Here is a 17,078-nt window from a genome sequence, read left to right as displayed (position 1 = left end):
TTGGCAAATTTGAAACGGATCTTTCTCTTAACGAAAATTTTACCTATGCTTATGTACCGTATATAATTTTCAATCTTTTAGATAGTTTTATAATTAAATACCGTATTGAAATAGTACCAAAGCACAAATGTAAATTGAAAATAATTAAATACACAAAAGTTTAATTATCTACTTATATAGATGAAATTTAGTTTATCAAATTCTTATATAGATTACTTATATAGATGAAATTTAGTTTATCAAATTCTTTAAAATTTCTTTATATTTTTATAGTTATAATGAAATGTTTATAATATAATTTTTATATATTTTTGTAATATAATTTTTACAATTATAGACTCTTGAAATTTTCTATAAAGAAAAATCGATGCTAAGAAGGATCCGAAAAAGTTTAACATTAATGTTTCAAGACACACGATCTTCGATTTCCTTTAAAAGCGAGCGTAAAATAAGAAGGTAAAAAGAGAAAAATAAATTCAAACAGTTATCAAAAATGAAAAGAGTATCCATTTTTCTTCTATAACAGTCTTTCTGTACACTTTGTATACGTGCGCGTGTCCTGGCAGAATAAAATATTTGCCGTTAGCGATGCAACACTCTATAGCGACAGAAATGGTCCATGCATGATGCATCAGATCTCGGAACTGCGGTGTATAATCTCGCTGGTGCATCACAGATGCCTAGCAAATTTCCGTATACCTTTGTCGGAAATATGTGCCTTTTATAGTGTGATAAAATTCACGGACGAGAGAAAGATATTGAAAGATTTTGCGAGGGAAAAAAATGGGAAATAAAAAAAATTGATATCTGCAATGAATAATTCGGAATAATATAAGCATCGCTTAGTAACGATGAATACGAAGCAAGAACATGCATCGATTCGAACAGTTATTGCATCTGAAGTCGATAACGAAACAATTTCTGCATTAAAAAAATATTATCGTATGATATATATATATATATATATATATATATATATATATATATATATTTGCATTTCGTTTAAATTTTTCATATCTGGATGAAATAATTGGAGAGATTAATGTTTTTTTAGTACATTTTTTAGAGTGTTTAACGAAACGTTTTTCCGCAATTTATTTTATATAACAAAGAATATACGAGTTCGCTCCACTTGCATATAGTAATAAATTTTTTACATTACTTTAATTATGCTTATGTGCACAGAATTCGTCATTCTAACGCGATTTTCACATTTTTTAAGTTAATTTAACTAATTTTTGGCATTGTGATATTGTAACGAGTTTTAACAAAATTCATTTGTTGCAATTTAATAAAAATATCGGGAACAAAATGATCGAGAGAAAAATGTTTTAATTAAGGAATTATTAACATTTATTATTTGCCGTGGAATTATATATATATATAATGATAATCTGACTTAGAAAATATTAATTGAATAACGACTGAAACTTCAATTTTCTCAATTTCATTTCTCATAGCAAAAGACATGATTACACATAAATGAATATGATAGGTTCATTAAGTGTGCATAATTTCATTCTCGAATATATTATATTTAAACGTCATATAATACTTTAAATTTTGTACCGTGAAAATATGAGCAAATTAATAAAGTTCAAAAGCTCTATTTTTTCTATTTAGAAAAACATTTCTCATTATGATATTTCTACAGCGTTAAAAATTTCGAAAATGCACATATTCGATATTATGTATAATTTATCAAAGTGAAATGAAAAAGTATACGAGTATATACACATTTTATTATTCTCATTTAATATAACGATATATTTTTTATATTTATTTATATATTTTAACTTTGACTTTATATGATCCTATTTTACATTGACAAAAATTTATATAAATATGATTGACAAGTAAAAAATTAATTAAAAAAATGATCGAGATTACCTCACATTAAAAACTCGAGAGAGATATATCCCTTTTCTGTTCACTTTTTACTCTTATAAACTTCCTATAAGAGACTCAACTGTATTAATTGAAGACTTACGAGAGTATGATAATAACGGAGCACTTCCTGATCCTTAAATCCGAAATATCCACACTGCGAACGAACTTCCCTTCGAGGGAGTCAATCCGTGCGCAGGGTCATCTTAGCTTTAGAATGACCTTGAGTCTCATGATTCGGGAACTTCACAGCAAGCACGTTCACAGTATCGCGAACTCATAATGCGTATCGAATCCGCTCGTGCTTATCTAGGACCCCCGAGCTTACAGCGATGGTGCGTGTTTTTGCTGGCGAATTTCGAATGATACGACATGTCGGTCGTGAATGCGAGTAACGAAGTTGCCGTTCGTCTTTCGGAATACGTGAGTGAGATCCCGGTTCGGAAGATTGGTGGTGGAAGAAGAGTCGAGGATCTCTCTCTCCCTCGCGAGGGCCGAACTCTCACAAAATCCTCGGATACGTGGGATGACGAGGAACGGGGATTGAGACAGTGAGCGAGATGAGGAGAGAGGCGATTGGAAAAAAAAAGAGCGGAAGAAAGAAGGAAACAGGAAAGAAGGAGAAAGAGAGGAGGATCAAAGCAAAGACGACAAGCAAGTCTGTGTGAATGAGTGCGTGAGCGAGAGAGAAAGCGATAGGAAGAGTGAAAGAACACGTAGAAAGGTGAGTACTCTAGGCGAGGTGTCAGCATAGAAGCCATCTGTTCTACGACGGTATTCGCAACATCGGGTGACTAGGAAGTGAATACCGTCGATATTAACGCCTCGAGCAATCAAAGCAATAAGTGGAAAAAGATACAAATGAATAGGAACGAGCACAAAGTAACCGCGCGTCGAGATGATGAGAGACGCTCTCTCTCTCCGCTCCTCCTCGTGAGAACATCTTCATGGTCATTAACGCCGTCAAAATTACCATTTCGAGAAAAAAATTTTGATAGCATTACAGACTCACCTGTTAGAGAGCTACAAAGTAACGAGCTTTAACGAGCTCCGGATTATGCTTCCCCTCGGTAAAAAGAAGGAGGAAAAGACAGTCGTGAACAGCCGTTTGAGGAAAGCCTGATCTGTCTGGAGGCAATAGGGAGGCAGAAAGGAGAAAAGATGAGGAAGAAAGAGGGGGCAGGGGCTGTCAATCTACCGCTGCTGACGACGACCTACTGTCCTGCATACCGCTACTCGGCACAGTCTACCGCAAGAGGAACCGAACAACACCCGGTGGAGAAGTCCAGAGACTTCCTTCCAGGTGTGTGCGTCGATGAACCGATCATTATTCAGTCGCGCATTTCCAGAGACTTCCTTCCACCGATGCGCCTTCCACAATCGTTCGCGACTGATGGAGAGTTTGCCGGAGAAAGGTGAGATGCCGATTCACTTCGTGCCGCACGCTCCGCGAACTTTTCCCCCTAAATCAAATCATCGCGGATGCTTTCTAAGAGAGGATGTTCTTTTCCGACGATGTGTCGAACGCCAGCCCGGATTGGAACTTGCGTTTCCCGCAGGAAATCCCGGACAATGCGAATTAACGATCGGTTTTCTCCACATTGATTAACTTTAACCGCAGTTTAACTCGCCGCTTGTCATTTCCTGGTTCCAATTTTAGAACAGGACATGGAATTAAACGAGTTGAAGTTAATGGAAATCGATGAGACTGGTTCTAAAAGATGAAACAAAATTTCTGATAAAGTTACAGAAATGATTAACTTTTGAGTTTAATTTGCTGTATTAATATCGGAATTTGCAAATCGTTATGTGACGTGCTTTTGATTATTCGCTAATATATCTCCCTAGGTGCCCTCGATTTTAGGGAAAATTTTGTCCTCGCTGAATAATGCAAATGCATGCATTACAATATGAATGTAAACGTTCTATAAACAATAAATATTTTCGAATAATCAAACGATTGTATGATTACATTCTCTTCTTCGCTGAGCGCATAACATTGCAATCGCAATGCGCATACAAATTTATATAACAATAAACACCTCGGATATTTCAATAAATGCAGAGGACCATATCGATCTATTAACATGCCAAATATCAACCTATTATTCTGTCGATATTATGTAAAATTTTTTCACAAAAAGAAATATATCACAAAATACCTAAGGATAAATATTGTAATTTACATTGTATTTAAATTGTATTTGCACTGTCAATTATTTCTCTGTATTTTTTTTCTTTAACGCCAACTTATTATATCTACAAATATAATTTGCACTTGTGAAAATATTCTACACATTTTTGCGATTTGAAATATCATTTCGGAAAATTTGTTCATCTCCGCTGAATTTTTCATCGGGAACAAGTCGTGATTGCATGCGAATTAATTGTCAAAATAGTATGTCAAAGATATTTCATTTTGTTATATAGACATAAATTTTTGTGGGATATACTCAATCAACAATAACTTTTGCAAAGGCATCCAATTTTCGGTTATTTGTTTTATCAAAGCAAGCAAATAAAATTTGTTATCTGACTCGGAAAAGCCAATTAGATTTTCAGGAGCGGAAAGCGATTCGCACAATGAATTCATACAACATGAATTTGTTTAAAACCTAGTTGAGTTACACAATTGCCATTCAGAGCATACGTCTGAAATTTAATAGATCTCGATTTCGCGTTACAACTTTTCTAATTTCAATTTCGGTGACCTGTGTTTTGCATTCCCAAGTTTTTTTCCATTATTTTACCTCTCCGTAACTATAACACTCGACATTCGTAAAATTCCATACCAGAAAACTATATTATATTATTATATTATATTCGATCGATTTTGATAAAATTTTATGAATAATGATCGCAATATTACATTTATGCAGCAAAAATCAAACAATTGTTTGTGGTCTTTAATAAATATCACATTTAATTATTATACAGTTTCATATTGTGTACTATTTTAAATAAAAGATATAGCATAGTCTCTGCATCTAGGTATATCTATACATATATTCTATTATTATCATGGAAATTTCTATCTGCAAGTATAAATGTAACATTCTCGTCTCATCGTTAAATATTCAAATTGTTTCTCTTGCTAAATTTCAGTTGAATAAGATTATTACATAGTGCTTTATTCTTGCACAGTTTCTCAAAGTAATTCTACGAAGATCCGGCAAGTATGTAATTAAAATTATGATACTAATCATGCCATAGATGCATGTCAGTTCGTGAATATGGACGGGTTAAAATATGTTTGTACATAGTCGCTGATATGTTTGCACTCGTTTGAATGCAAACGTTATTTTGATTTTTTAGTATATAAATTAATTTTACAGATATTATGCAATAGAAGAAATTTTTATTTTCGTTGTTATTTATAAATAAATGAAACAAGTAAAAATTTAAATATATTTTAGAAAAACTCTGTATACATATAATTTATATATATTTTGATTAATTTGATGAATAATATTCCAAAAAAAACCAATATATCTGTATCAATAAGTTATATTTTGTATGAATTTGGAAATTCATTGGAAATATTTCCAGTTATAAAAATATATTTCTAGTTATTTTCTGAATTTATTCATTGATATCTACACATGCGATGCATGAGTAATTATATAAATGCATTGTACACAAAGTTTCGTGAAATGCTTTGGAGAAAAGAACTTCCGCTCTGACATATTTTTGACGTGTATTTATGACGTTACATTTTACGGGTGTTAATACCAAAAGCGTTACGTCTCATTTAAATAATGCAAATTGCAATCGTATTTCATATTCAAGTAGTCGCGAATGTGTTGAGTTATATTCGACATCAATCTTGAAAACATGAAATGGACAAGCGCACAGTTGCCTTTTATATTTAATTCACGCTCGCTACTTTTTTGAAAATAATTCTCTTTGAAAATATAAATTTTAGCGGCTATTATAGTTTGAAATATGGCGATCGCTTGTCATCGCGTTATTCACTAATATTAATTCCGGTTGACTAATTACAAATGTGTGATAAAAGATTACGATCTTGTCTGGTAGTAGGATTATATAAAAAATACAATATTTCCTTTAGAGAATTTAAAAATATTCACACGAATCACAAAGGCATTTTGTTTTCGATAAAATTATTTTGCAGCGTGATCATTTTCTCGCTTCTACGGTCGAAATCATTGTTACTCATCAAAACGTAACGGGATTTGGATATACTCGATTCTGTCGCAGCGTATCTATCCTATTATAACAGTACGGTTAATACGATTTATCGTGATAGACTTTCAATGTACGTTATTTCGCAATATTACAAAATGGACAAAAATTTTATTCATTTTCGCGGAAAGCTTAAGGCGATTTTCATATGAAAATAAAATTTTAAAATATAAGGACGCACATAAAGAGACGCACTTTTAAAATATAAAGAGGTGCATGATTAGTTCTTTATTCGTATAATTCTTTTTTTAGGCGATGAAAGTCAACTAAATGAATTACAGAGTGATTAATCGGAAGTCATCACAAATTGAGATCGGTAGATCGATAGATTTTCAATGTGAATTTTTTCTCTAAATAAATATATAAACATTTAATCTTAGAGAACGATCCAATCTTTGCCGCGGCTTGAAATACAGCACAATCTTTTACGAGTATGTTTTAATTAATTTTTATATCGTCTATTCTTTTCCTAAATTAATTAATTAATTAAATTAATCAAAATCAAAATGTTTGAAATGTAATACACTGTTTACATTCACTAATTACATTCATATCACGAAAATATTACTTGAAAATATTATTATTATCAAATTGATAATTAAAAATTATTCGTGCGTTATATATGAAGTTCAAACGACCTTAATTAAACTTTATTCATACGTAACTTTATGAATTATTAGTATCTCTCAAATTGAGTAAATTATTAATTGTTTGCTATGACATGTGACACAATTGTATATAATTATATATATAATTGTCACATATCATAACAATCGCATATATATAATTGTCACATATCATAACAAATATATAATTGTCATATATACATATAATTGTTGTATAATATAATAAATAGAATTACCAAGAATATTACTTTGTGAACAAAGCAATATTCTTAGTTATTATGTTTATTATTATATTCTATTATTATTATTTATTATTATTTATTGTAATATTATTAATCATAATAAATATTACATAATTTAATTTTACGCTTATTAATTGTTACAAATCGCTGCACTCACTGGTATAATTAATATTCTTCTGTGCACTTCGTACATGCATCATTATCATCTCTTGGGATTTTCTGCTACAAAGAACAAAATGGTTTGTAATAACTGAGGGAATTGAATTTACGACTCTGAAAACGGAACAACTGACTTCTTATTCCTCTTGTTTTATGCGCGCAAAGTACAAATTTGCGTCAGCTATTATTGTGAAATTTGTTGTTTTTTGTTGAAACGAAAAATTTCATAAATATGTAATTTTTCAATTAAGTTATTCGTTGTTATCCATTTTACATTCAGAATAAAGTCACTCAGAAATTCAATTTACACTGTGCATTCAATTCAAATTATGAATGAATATAATTGTTTTTTAATTATTTAGAATATTATAGTACTATTTAAAGTACTATTATTATCTTATAATAGAGAAGTATATATTACTTGAGATTTTTAATATAAATTTTTCGATTTAATATACACGTTTTCGAGAAACTTTTTAAACACATTTATTCTACACAAAACGCGTTTTAATTTACTACCATAAAGCGTAATTAAAATTATTATTAATATTTAATAACTACGTCACGCGCAGAAATTATATTTCCGAAGTGAATTCAAAAGAACGTAAGATTAAAATTAAATTGCTTTTTGAAAATTGCTGCATTTTGCATGAACTTGGCTAGACAAAATAATCAATACAGATGTCGGGAAGGGAATATTTTTTGCCATTTTAATCCGGGAACATTGCTCTGTTCTACGTGTAAGTGATTTAACCTGCTTGTTCCAATTAAGGCGTTCATCGTGTAAATATGTGTCACGGGTCATCGATATAAAACGAGGATGACGAGCGAACAAACCCGCTGGAGAAAGATTACAATATGTACGCTTGGGACGACGTGTATCCTGTCGGTTCCTTTTTTCTAACGGCACACATATCAGTTTTTATCTCGGCAGCCATTCGAAAATGAAATATCGAACCTCCGGCTCCGGCAGTCGAGATATACCAAGTGGCGCTGATAATCTTCACGGTTGCCCGAGAGCGCGCGGCCCCCTTTATCGTTCCATATTAATCCAACTCCAACGCCTTTGTCTCAAACTGTTCTTCGACACGTTCTCGTTTCGCTGACTTAAAGGATGCTTCGTCACTAGGTACGCCTCTCTTTGTAATGAAGCACTTGTACGGATTACAATTTTTTGCTTTGCAGGGGATGTGATGTAGAACGCACTAGACGCCCCCAAAATGAAATGCATCTCTGTGTTTCTAGCGGTACATCTGCTATTCTTTCCGACCTATACCATTTGTTTACATCATGTCCTAAGATATATTAAAATTCACGCATTTAGTGAAAGTGAAATTTTTATTTAATCAATTATATAATTGGATGAATCGATTATGAGTCCATGTACGGTAGTCTTCAAATAAGTTAAATCACAGCAAAGAATAGGTGACGTGTAGTGGGATGAAATTTTGTAGAAACATCTCTGGTGTCTATTTATATTAATTCGAAATCTTGTTTTGCATTTGCATATAATATTATATATGACTTTGATATCTTCTTCTTGGATGTAGATTTGCTTAGCTCTTCACTTAGCTTCACTTTATACGTAGAGATGTAAGCGAAATTTAATTGAGGTACAACTGGGGACGTTTTCGATGTGCGACAATTAGAATTGCCACGTGACGCACAGCTGACACAGCTGTGATGCCAGTGATTAGAGCAAGTCATTTTCGCGCTCGAAGTGCAGTCACGTTGGCCGCATATTAATTTGGCGTTATGCATGTAGAGAGAGTCCGAAAGATTCCGTTATCGTCCCTTCTACTTCGCGTTAAGAGATCGGCACGTAAATTACAACTGCTACTCGGGCGAGGAGAGTAGCGTAATTTACACGGAATGCACACGAGAAGAGACATGTTGTGCATCTGATCTTCGACGGGATCTTTTCCAGAATTCTTCAACGATATATTATTGAATATTCAGTTACAGAGAGAGAACTCTAATTGGTTTAGATACTTCTTATGACGCGAGAAGAGGATCGTAAAGGATGAAAAACCAAGTCCAAGATAAAGTATTTGGGAAAAGATTGATAAAAATCTATTCGCTCTTATCTATCGATACAAGCAAATATGTATTTTATTGGAATACGTTCTATGCGTAGTTAGTAAACAGAAAAAAGAAAAATTCTTTTCCTCCATCGGGCTTTTGATATGATGCATTTGTAAAGATGGTTCCGCTTAGTTATAATTTTATCGCCTTCATCTGTAGAAGAACGTTTCTTCCTCTCTCTGCCCTGCTTCCTGAATTCCCGATCGAAGTATCCCGGCCCGATCGCAGCCTTTGGTATTTCTGAACCATTGAAATTTGATCGAGATTGCATTACTCTTGGCGCATCGCGTTATTATCCTCCAACCAGTCTGGCTGGAAGCCGGCGACTTTCTCCGCGATACTTTAAAACTGGTGCTACGACACGGCACAGTCTTATTCGATTCCGTATGTAGAGAGTTTGTTGAAGAGCGAATCTTCCATTCGCCAGAAATTGCCAATGTAGATTCGACGTATCAGTATGTCAGGCAATGAAATCGGCGCTTTCGAAGAATCTCAATCGCTTCGCTGTATCTAAGTTTATTAAATTTTCCTTTCCTAAGTTTATTAATTTTTTTAATACTTTTTTTTAAATACAAAATAATATGTAATATAATTTAATATATTGTTTTTAAATAAAAAAAAATATATATATATATCACATAAAATATATATATATATATATATATATATATATATATATATATATCTTTATTAATTTAAATAGATATATTAATTTAAAATATAATATAATTTAATGTATATAATTTAATATATTTTTTTTAAATAACAAACATATATATATCACTAAATATTTCATAGAGATATGTCGGATATTATATTCTTGCTATAATTGATGCGTGCATATAATTTGAAGCTTGAAATATATATAATAATTAGCATTAGATTGTATTTCAACAACGGTTTATGTGATCATGTCAGTTCATCGATATATGTTAATTTATACGTAGATGTCTGTTTTGTTAGATTTAGCTGTTTATCACAGCCGACTAGTTTTTCGTTAATTAATACAATACGGAAAATTAATCTCGTTAGATCGCTCGTAATCGCACGTAACAACGTGACGCATCGAATCGTATCTCGATCCAGCACGAACTCGATATTCGCGGCTTGAATGAGAATACTCGATAAACGAGAACGCGTATATGTGTATGTATTTCCCCAGTATTAAATCCACAGAGTAACAAGCACAATCTCTTGCACTCGCTCTGGTTAACCCGAATTTGATTAACGTGCGGCAATGCAAATTGCAACATATAAATGATCAACGCGTTTGCTCATAATTTGCCATGGAACACGCGGGAATAGATTCGAGAAAGGATAAGTAAAAAAGAAATAATATTGTTGTAAGAGAGATATACACATGATCTATCTCGCTGATTTTCTACTTTCTCTCGATTATTCCCTCTTCGATCAATCTACATAGAATCAAGTTTTTCTTTTTTTATGATTTGCGATCGGATGCTATTTTTTTTTAAATTTGTTTTAAAAATTTCATAGATTTTTTTTTAGAAATAAATGGAATTTTTTACTGAATTCGAATGCATCATCTAGATTCTGTCCATTTTTTTAACATATAGCCCTGTTGTTGATTTTTTCAATAAATATTATGACATGTATTCTATCATATATGAGTAGCTTTTTTATTTTACTGTGCTTTATATTCAAAGGCTCAGTATATAAAACCATTCTTTTTTCATTAATAGTACTAAGTAACAATGGAGTAACAAACAAAAAAATACTGTGAAAATTGATCAAATTTATTAGACATTAGAGGAAACAGCTTGTAGATCTTTCCATACATTCTTGATCGCAGATTAAATTTTTGCAAAATCTGCAAATATTTTGTAAATAATTTATATAATATTATGTAAATAATATTTTTCAAATAAATTCGTTTTAACTATATTAAAACTATTAAATTATTATTGCCAATATATAGAAAGGATTATAATTTTAATATCTTTAATTATTAAACATTTTTTTAATTATATTTTTATTATTTTTTGTAGTATATGATCTTAACAATCTTATAATTATTCTAAAGCTAGAATAAAAATTATAATTTTACAAAGTTTTAAAATTTTTTATATATCATCAACGTATATATCTTCATTATAAGTTCAAAAATAAAATTTTGCCCGACGAAAAACATTTTTAATATGTATACATCTTTATAATAAGGGTGGAAATAGAAGCAATGTTCCAGAATTTTCTAAAAATTTGTAGATCGTAGATATTATGTAGCACACTAAAAGTTTAAAAAAAAAGCTTACCAGTAAAAATGAAGAGCGATGCGAGCTAGACATTCATCTCATCGTTATGCATTCGACGTGCCTGACGGACTTTTAAAAATTTACGCTCTGGCATGCACATTTAAAGCGCATATGGATGGTGGCATCGGTGACAAACGCGTAAATCACGGGCGAGAAGATCAAAATTGCGGTGATACATATATTTTTTTGCCATTCATCTGAATACCCATTTGTTCGAACAATCTTGGAAAAGTTTCGCGAAAAGATTGTATGAACCGACGTAAAAGTTTTCTATTTACAGTAAATTGCTCAATAATTTTTAGGATGATGTACAATAATTTTTTAACGCACTTAAAAAAGCATTTAAAAATATTTCATTACTCTATTTGATTATTCCTGCATCTAAAAATTTTTGTCGTGAAAAACGGTTACTATTTTTAAATTTTAATTGCAATAATATATATAAATGCGAGGTTAAAATTAAATGTAACATAATTATATATAAAAGGTAAAACTATTTAATGCGTACATAAATATGCAAAATAACTTCATCTCTGTGTCTCTTTTATATAAAAGTTGCGCGTAAAAAATTTATCATACTTCTCGTATTTATAAAATTGCATTAGTTTATATAGAAAATAGGAAACGGAGATTTCACGTGTAGACAGGTTTGCGTCATCCATCATTATTCGCAGAGTTAGTTCGACTTGTTGCGGATAGCGTCAAATAGATGTATCGATTTCTAAATTTTCCACGCACGCAAGACAGCTGCGGAATTTATTATACTTTGAGTGAAAGCAAGGGTGAATATTTTTAAAAACTGCAACCGTAAGTTAAGCGCGTTGTGCAGAGAAAAACGCACAGATATATTGATTTTTTACAGTTATGTATAGATACACGGTACCGTGTTGCAGTGTACGCGTTTGCCGCGGTCTTTGTTACCGTTAAAGACGCGACCCCGCCCGTGTATATATTTTAAAGCAAGCTGTAAGTTAGCATGACGGGATGCTTTATTTTACTTCATCCTTTTTACGCCACTGATAATCGAGCAGACGCGACGAATAATAGATGCGTCCCCTGTGATTGATAACGTACTTGTTATTCGGATCGTTTCACCTTCACGCTTATTCGTATGTACATTCGAGGGGTCCACGATTGATACTTTTTCTCTACTTTCCCCGAGATTTCGATTTCTTACAAACCATAAATTTTTTGTTTAACATTCTGAAATAATCTCTCAGAGTTAAAGCTAGCGTAAAAATTCCTATAAACTTGCGCACGAAAGATTAATGTACGAGATATGTTTTACTCTGCAATATTACTCGATGTCAACAAAGATATCGCAGTGTGTTGGATGTAACTTCTGATTTCATGAGTTAAATGTTATGCGCAAGATGATATTTCTCAAAGCTCGCAAGCACACGATGTTATCAAGTTTTCATTAATTATGTAAACGTATGGGGAGTTGATCTGTGTAACTGTGCGTGTAATAGGTGAAAGGTTCATTTATGGTGCAGGTGAGGATAATATTAAAAATATGTTTATACATACTATATGCGCATGAAAAATAAATCTGCATCGAAATTTATAGATACCCTGTCGCATCGTGTTTTCTTTGTTGTTAGTTTCAAGCTTTAAAGGGATATGGCTATCGCGTTGATCGATCATCCAAATCGCCGGCGAAACAATCATTCAAGCTTATCCCCATGAACTATCGGAGTACGTGATTGCATCGTTAACGTAAATCGAAAAGTTTCGATGTAACACGCCCGAGATATGATCAAGTAAAACAGACTTTATCTCCAACTTTATACGGAATAATCACTTCTGTTGTAAATAAAATAAATCGAAATAAAAAAAAGATAAAAAATATCTTTATATATTACTAATTTATATATTAGTATTATATATTTGGTGCTTATATCTATATTAAAATGAGAATAATATGCATGTTAAATTTCTAGGCTTTACCTTCTAATTTAAAAAAATACGAAATAAGGCATACGCGTAATTTAATATGATATGATTACAGTGTCGTGGTTTTTAATTAAATGTAAATTTTATACTCTATGTTGCACTTTGAAAGTCTTTAATGATAACAAAAGACGGATCCGTAACAAAGTGCTACACAATACGTTGATTACACACGTCGGAGCGCTTGCTTAGTTTTGTATATTTCTTGTGTGTACGCAAAAATACTATTATTTTCCCAGCTCTTTTCAAAACTTTCTTGTATATAAATTCTACTATTAAATTTTTCTTCAGACAATAATCATCGTTTGTGCTGAAAAAAAATCATGAAAGCGTATAAATAAAGCTTCAAAGATTACGTCAATTGTAAATTATTCGAGTACTTATTAATCCTGCATAGAATAGGGATAAATTCAACGATAATATCGGACGCATTCTTGACAAAGATTCTGTACAATAGATTCAATTACCGGAAACGGAATATTGCTTGTTGCCTTGGTAACGCTTCTGGAGTGTAAAGATATACGTTATCGCTTCTGTCGGAGGCTACTCGATTATCCATATTACCTCATTTTCAACGTTTCATAATATTAAGGGCTCTCCCAGGAGATTCCAAATCAATTCCAACATCTCTTTGAAATATCTTACTCCTTCAATTTCTACAAGCTATGCATGACTACAATTATCAAATGCGTATGCAACGTTACTTGTGCGCTGAAAGATATAAGACAAATATTGACAAAATTATTTTCTACAAAAAAACATCCATCCAGATGCTTCAAAATGTCCCGGAAAAATTTCAAACATCGATGCAGGTACCGGTAAGCCGATATATCTGCAACGATGTAACGTCCTTCCTATCAAATGTCACATGTGTACAAGAGCACATTTTACACGAGATATGGACAATTTAATCTTTCGGAGTAATAGCGTACCGGAGGATTATACTTATATGACATCACATGACGAAAGGACAAGGTTTCATTGCGCAGCTTTAGAGGAGCTTGTCGCGCGAAAGTACCTACATCGAAACAATATTACGATCCGCATGATTGACGATTCCCTTTTAAATTCTCATCTTCGATTCTTACGATTTTTCTTTCTCGCTCTCTCTCTCCCGTTCGAGCTCGAGACTTGCAGAAATAGGCTGCGAGGGGAGGCGAAGGGTTATGTGTCGTGGACGAGGCTTGTGATCGATAGGGTCTAAACCGCCCCTACCAGGCCGCCCCATACCAACGCCATTCCGTCACACCATAACCCACACATACACGCCGTGTTTACCAACACTCTCGCGTCGCGTGCATAATGCGATATACATAAATATACAGGGGAAGGGGTGGCAGGGTGATCTCGGCGAGAAAGCGCAACTCGTGTTTGCCGACACGAAGTCGCAAAACGATAGGCCTGTCGATACCTTCGGTGCACTGAGGCTGCGATTACTTCTTTTCTTCCCCTTGTATACAGGGTGTTGTTAGGCTCTGCGCCGTTTTTTGGATGAAATTCCAAAAGCGTTATTTTTTAACGAAGATTTCGAATATTTCTCACGACATTTTCACCCGGGTCAGATGCATTCCCGACAGAACGTAACGCTACGTAGATTATTTGCATTTGTAGAGCTATAAAAATGACTGCAATGCGTTAACATGGAGGTTACATTAGCTTTGAAATTTCTTTTGTTCCCTAAAGAAACATGAGTTTTATACCATTGTTTTGCACAATGGTTTGTTTTTACGAAGGAAAAAGGCAAAGAGCTGAGAGAGCGAGGGGATTCAAACAGATTGCGAATATTTCGCTGGGTAAGAGATGATGAATAAACACCATGTATGAAGATCCTAGATGTGGAATGTATCGCGGAATATCGACATTTCATCCTTTTGACGTATTAATCCCGTGAGAGATTTCAGGCTTCCTTCCGAATGACAACCTTCGCGTTTCCGCGACGCGATTCTCCTCTTTCGACAAGATATTAATCTTTCAGTCAAGAATTTCTCCGAGCGCATCATATATAAATTTAGTCGCGTACGTTAACGCATTTTGCGATATTGCCTTTATAATCTAGCTTCTAATCCAGCATCTACCGAATATCTGATTCCAACAAACCTGTCCCTTTATTAATGACATATCAAGTTTATATCCCCTCTCCCTTTCCATGTTATATGCTAAACGCGCATGTTTGTTACCTTGAAAAAGTATATGGTTCTTTATACGCTCTTTACAAAATTCCCTCATCTGCTCGACATATTGCGCGTGTCCATATGTTGTCACATCAATTAATCAAGTGTTTGTATCAAGAAGAAGGATTCACACGTGTTATTGTTAATATTTATGTCCCTTTGCGAGAGCAAGGCACGTGTTTTGTCTACATCCCTCTTACTTTACGTCTTCGATATTATGCAAACTCGAGTTTACTCAACGTATATATTTCTCAAGATTGTATCGCGGAGCATCTCAGAGAGATGGAAATCTTGCATTTTCGCGACATGCAAAGTGTGCGCGAGCTCGAGGGTTTTCTCGCGGTAAATCTGTCTTCGCGAATTAAATCCGCGCAACTCGAGAGCCACGTTAAACAGATGCGTTTGCTCCAACAGACGGGGAATATCGTTTCGAGCGTGTGTCGGAGGAAATTACGGGATCGAGCGATCACGGACGGTCGGCCAGCAACGTTTTCATCTTTGGCCGCCGGGCAAATTCGCTCGCTCCATTCATACCGCGCATATTTCCTCCGCGCTATATCTCTCCTCGGGAGCATGCGTAATTACGAGGCCATCCCGAGTGCATTCAGGGTTTACCTGGCCGTTGTATGTACCCTACTCAGTACAAGCCGCCGGTGTTGGTAACCTCGTTCTGAATCAAGGCGGCGATTCGGTCGCCGAGCACGGCCAATCGAGAACGTTTGCGGTCGATGAATGACTACGTCGAGCAGCGCGCTTGTCAAAGCGCACACCCGATATATAAACGTCGCAGGTGTATGTACGTGTATGCAAACACCGGCGTGCATGTACACGTGCGCCGGGGACGATGGTTACGAGGGACACATGACCGTCCGTCCGTCCGTTACCCGCTATAAGCTACAGGCGAGATGTGACAGATTTCACGGGACGACGAGCTAACGAAAAACTAGTCGGCTGTGAGGTGGCGAGAGGGCAGAGACTACATCCACCTTCTTTCCTCTCCCCTGTCCGTCCCTCTCGGCACCCCCAGGACACCCTCGCCGGGCTGGCAGTCGCTTTTATCCGACATTCCGACCGCCAGCCAGCTGCCACGAGCCCCGAGTATCCGGCTCGGGAAATATCGCTCTCCTCTATCACAGGCTCGCAACTATTGCCTCGCTCGTGGTCGAGATCTCCGGCTGAATTATTATGCAATCGCAACGCGAGCACGCTTTTATGGAATTTTCCCCCTTTTACGTGCGAGCATTGATTTCGAAATAACAGAGGGAGGGCACGAAATCCTTTCGCGAGGTCTCTTAACAAACACGTATTCTCAAGTATTTCTCTCTCTCCCTTTCTTCTCTCTTCGGTTGAAGTATTAAATACTCTCGCGACCTGGTTTATGTCTTCTGCTACGAATAATAAGGTGACAAATCGTCGCCAAGAATTGGACGAGAGTTCGTTAACTCCGCCCGGAGGGATCTTACAAGAGTCCTCGTT

At 34.3% G+C, this 17,078-nt stretch overlaps 1 protein-coding gene across 4 annotated transcripts in view; it reads right to left on the bottom strand.

Annotated features, from left to right (window-relative positions):
- The window catches only part of LOC105247878, a 93,952-nt gene that overhangs the window by 20,002 nt on the left and 56,872 nt on the right, over nucleotides 1–17,078 (bottom strand). The window contains exon 1 of one of the 4 annotated variants that reach the window (XM_025415274.1): nucleotides 1,991–2,434. The exons of 2 other annotated variants lie outside the window; for them this stretch is intronic. The gene's annotated coding sequence lies outside the window, so the exon portion shown is untranslated. Of the gene's footprint in view, nucleotides 1–1,990; nucleotides 2,435–17,078 lie in introns of those variants that run through there. One more of the 4 variants, XM_011252329.2, reaches the window with a different exon arrangement.

The sequence above is a fragment of the Camponotus floridanus genome, unplaced genomic scaffold (assembly GCF_003227725.1).
Source record: "Camponotus floridanus strain SB8 unplaced genomic scaffold, Cflo_v7.5 scaffold119, whole genome shotgun sequence".
NCBI classification, from domain to species: Eukaryota; Metazoa; Arthropoda; class Insecta; order Hymenoptera; family Formicidae; genus Camponotus; species Camponotus floridanus.
Note: the sequence above shows the minus strand (reverse complement) of the source record. Positions and strands in the feature narration are given on the sequence as shown.